Here is a 4,866-nt window from a genome sequence, read left to right on the forward strand (position 1 = left end):
AGACAGACAGACAGACAGACAGACAGACAGACAGACAGACAGACAGACAGACAGACAGACAGACAGACAGACAGACAGACAGACAGACAGACAGACAGACAGACAGACAGAGTGGTAGAGACTGTGTTACTGCATTTATCACAAACGCTTGTCTAATGGTCAACGCTGTCAACTCAGGACTATTTCTGTTCTTTGTTTGTCTGTTCCAGGTAATACAGCTCTATGATGTGTGTGTTGCTGTGTCTCTCTCTAGCTGTTCTCCCAGGACCACTCAGCCACACAGGAGCTCAGAGAGGAGGTGCAGAGACTGGAGGTGAGACTGAGGGAGGTGCAGGAGGAGAGGAGCGCTAAAGAGGAGAGGCTACAGCGTGCACTACAGCACTCCCAGCAACAGGGGGCGCTAGATCTGTGCCAGGCCAGAACAGAACTGCAGCTACTGAGAAGAGAGAACACTGGACTACAGGACGAGGTGAGAGAGAGAGAGAGAGAGAGAGAGAGAGAGAAAGAGAGAGAGAGAGAGAGAGAGAGAGAGAGAGAGAGAGAGAGAGAGAAGGGGAGATGTTGAGGCTTGACAAGAGTGACAAGACAGAATCTTGAATTCACAGTAATGCCACTGACTTCCAATTCTACAAGAGTTTCAAATCTCCTTTCTTTACCTCATAAATGTCCTCCCAGCAACCCTATCCCTAGAAATGTTCATAAAACATTCCCAATTCATTACAGTAGTCCAATTCTGGAGACTGATATCAGTGTCTAGGGTAGCCCCTAGATGAGACAGAGAGACTGAGAGACACAAACAGAGAGAGCCAGAAAGAGGTTGTGAAAAGATAACATTTGTGGTGTGAGAGAGATAATGTGTCAGAAAGAGAGGGGAGGGAGGGAGGGAGGGAGGGAGGGAGGGAGGGAGGGAGGGAGGGAGGGAGGGATAAACAGAGACACTCAGGCTGCTGTGTGTGTGTTGACATGCAGACCACTGTCTCGGGAGGGGGGGGGCAGTCTGAGGCTGCAGTCACGACACCCCTCAGCTGTCTGAGTCTGGCATGGACACACACACACACACACACACACACACACACACACACACACACACACACACACACACACACCACCTCCTCCTCATCTTGTACACAAAGCACATCGCCTAGTTCCCAGGTCATCACATCAATCACCCTATCTTCTCCTCCCACCTGCTTTCCATTGCTTTTTGCCTTGCTTGCATCTGCCTCACTCTCTCCATTGTCCTTTCTCAGCCCTCTATCCTTGTCTGCTTCTTCCTCTCCTCCCCTGAGCCCAACCACAACCTCTCAGACTCCAGCACATACCCCCCCCCCCCCCCCCCCCCCCCCATCTCTCCCCTCCCCATCCCTCCTTCTCTCCCGCCAGCCCCAGTGCCCCTGCAGTACTCTCTCTCAATTCAATTCAATTCAAAGGGCTTTATTGGCATGGGAAACATATGTTTACATTGCCAAAGCAAGTGAAATGGATAATAAACAAAAGTGAAATAAACGATAAAAAATGTACAGTAAATCACAAAAGTTCCAAAGGAATAGAGAAATACATTTCAAATGTCATATTATGGCTATATACAGTGTTATAATTATGTGCAAATAGTTAAAGTACAGAATAGTGCTTTCGGAAAGTATTCAGACAACTTCACTTTTTCTACATTTTGTTACAATACAGCCTTATTCTAAAATGGATTAAATACCTTTTTTTCCTCATCAATCTACACACAATACCCCATAATGACAAAGCGAAAACAGGTTTTCGATATTTTAGCAAATTTATTAAAACAAGTATTTACGTAAGTATTCAGACCCTTTGCTATGAGACTCGAAATTGAGCTCAGCTGCTTCCTGTTTCCATTGATCATCCTTGAGATGTTTCTACAACTTGATTGGAGTCCATCTGTGGTAAATTCAATTGATTGGATATGACTTGGAAAAGCACACACCTGTCTATATAAGGCCCCACAGCAAAAACCAAGCCATGAGGTCGAAGGAATTGTCCGTAGAGCTCCAAGACAGGACTGTGTTGAGTCTGGGGAAGGGTACCAAAAAATGTCTGCAGCATTGAAGGTCCCCAAGAACACAGTGGCCTCCATCATTCTTAAATGGAAGAAGTTTGGAACCACCAAACTGTCCGTCCGGCCAAATTGAGCAATCGGGGGAGAAGGGCCTTGGTCAGGGAGGTGACCAAGAACCCGATGATCATTCTTGACAGAGCTCCAGAGTTCCTCTGTGGAGATGGGAGAACCTTCCAGAAGGAGAACCATCTCTGCAGCACTCCACCAATCAGGTCTTTATGGTAGTGGCCAGATGGAAGCCACTCCTCAGTAAAAGGCACATGACAGCCCGCTAGGAGTTTGTCGAAACTCTTTGGCCTGAATGCCAAGTGTCACGTCTGGAGGAAACCAGGCACCGCTCATCACCTGGCCAATACCATCGCTACGGTGAAGCATGGTAGTGGCAGCATCATGCTGTGGGGATGTTTTTCAGCGGCAGGGACTGGGAGACGAGTCAGGATCGAGGGAAAGATTAACAGAGCAAAGTACAGAGAGATCCTTGATGAAAACCTGCTCCAGAGCACTCAGGACCTCAAACTGGGGCAAAGGTTAACGTTCCAACAGGACAACGACCCTAAGCACACAGCCAAGACAATGCAGGAGTGGCTTCGGGACAAGTCTCTGAATATCCTTGAGTGGCCCAGCCAGAGCCCAGACTTGAACCCGATCAAACATCTCTTGAGAGACCTGAGAGACTTGAGAGACTCCTCATCCGCCCTGACAGAGCTTGAGAGGATCTGCAGAGAAGAATGGGAGAAACTCCCCAAATACAGGTGTGCCAAGCTTGTAGCGTCATTCCCAAGAAGACTTGAGGCTGTAATTGCTGCCAAAGTTGCTTCAACAAAGTACCGAGTAAAGGGTCTGAATACTTATGTAAATGTGATATTTTAGTTTTCTTTTTTTAAATAAATGTGCAAACATATCGAAAAACCTGTTTTTGCTTTGTCATTATGGTGTATTGTGTGTAGATTGATGAGGGGGAAAAAACAATTTAATCAATTTTAGAATAAGGCTATAACGTAACAAAATGTGGATAAAGTGAAGGGGTCTAAATACTTTGAGAATGCAGTGTATACAGTGTTGTAACGATCTGCAAATAGCTAAAGTGCAAAAGGGAAAGTAAATCAACATAAATATGGGTTGTATTTACAATGGTGTTTGTTCTTCACTGGTTGCCCTTTTCTTGTTGCAACAGGTCACAAATATTGCTGCTGTGATGGCACACTGTGGTATTTCACCCAATAGATATGGGAGTTTATCAAAATTTGATTTGTTTTTCGAATTCTTTGTGGGTCTGTGTAATCTGAGGGAAATATGTGTCTCTAATATGGTCATACATTTGGCAGGAGGTTAGGAAGTGCAGCTCAGTTTCCACCTCATTTTGTGGGCAGTGTGCACATAGCCTGTCTTCTCAATAGCAAGGCTATGCTCACTGAGTCTGTACATAGTCAAAGCTTTCCTTAATTTTGGGTCAGTTACACTGGTCAGGTATTCTGCCTCACTCTCTGTTCAGCGCCAAATAGCATTCTAGTTTGCTGTTTTTTTGTTAATTCTTTCCAATGTGTCAAGTAATTCTCTTTTTGTTTTCTCATCATTTGGTTGGGTCTAATTGTGTTGCTGTCCTGGGGCTCTGTGGGGTCTGTTTGTGTTTGTGAAGAGAGCCCCAGGACCAGCTTGCTTAGGGGACACTTCTCCAGGTTCATCTCTCTGTAGGTGATGGCTTTGTTATGTAAGGTTTGGTAATCGCTTCCTTTTAGGTGGTTGTAGAATTCAACGGCTCTTTTCTGTTTTTTGGTAATTAGCGGGTATCGGCCTAATTCTGCTTTTCCGTTGTAGACGGGGGATATTTTTGCAGAATTCTGCATGCAGAGTCTCAATTTGGTGTTTGTCCCATTTTGTGAATTCTTGGTTGGTGAGCGGACCCCAGACCTCACAACCATAAAGGGCAATGGGTTATATAACTGATTCAAGTATTTTTAGCCAGATCCTAATTGGTATGTCAAATTGTATGTTCTTTTTGATGGCGTAGAAGGCCCTTCCTGCCTCTCAGATCATTACCTGTGGCGCTGAGTTTAGGCCGAGGTATGTATAGTTTTTTGTGTGCTCTATGGCAACAGTGTCTAGATGGAGTTTGTATTTGTGGTCCTGGCAACTGAGATTTACTGTCAGGGTCCAGGTCTGACTGAATCTGTGCAGACGATCTAGGTGCTCTCTCTCTCTCTCTCTCTCTCTCTCTCTCTCTCTCTCTCTCTCTCTCTCTCTGTTTGTCTGGCCAGTGGCTCGAGGTGCCCTGATGCTAATTTCACAGCTGACATACTCCTTTATGCAACCCAGAGAACCCAGTCCTTTTCTCATCTATTTCAAATGGCCAGATGGTATTTTAGTGTGCCTTGCTCCTTTCACTGGGGTTTTAGAGCACATTAAGGTCCTCTCAGATCTTTCGCTCTCTCTCTCTCTCTCTCTCTCTCTCTCTCTCTCTCTCTCTCTCTCTCTCTCTCTCTCTCTTTTGTTCTGTCCATCTTTCTTTTCTCCTTCCTTCATCTCTTACTCCTGTCCTTCCCAGCTGTATAGATGTTGTATTGATCTCTCTGTACTTGTTCTATTGTGTGTTTGTGTCTGTGTTCCAGTCATTGATAGATCATTAGAGAGAGATAATAGGCTCTTTGATCATGACCTTGTGAGTTTATGTGACCCTCTATGTTGCTAAGGCAACAGAAGAATGTAAGAATGTCAAAGCGGCTTTGTTATTGAATAATTGCCTTAATTTCCTGTTGCGCGCACGGCACACACATTCACACTCA

This window comes from Coregonus lavaretus, assembly GCF_964263955.1.
Source record: "Coregonus lavaretus genome assembly, chromosome: 26".
Taxonomy (NCBI): domain Eukaryota; kingdom Metazoa; phylum Chordata; class Actinopteri; order Salmoniformes; family Salmonidae; genus Coregonus; species Coregonus lavaretus.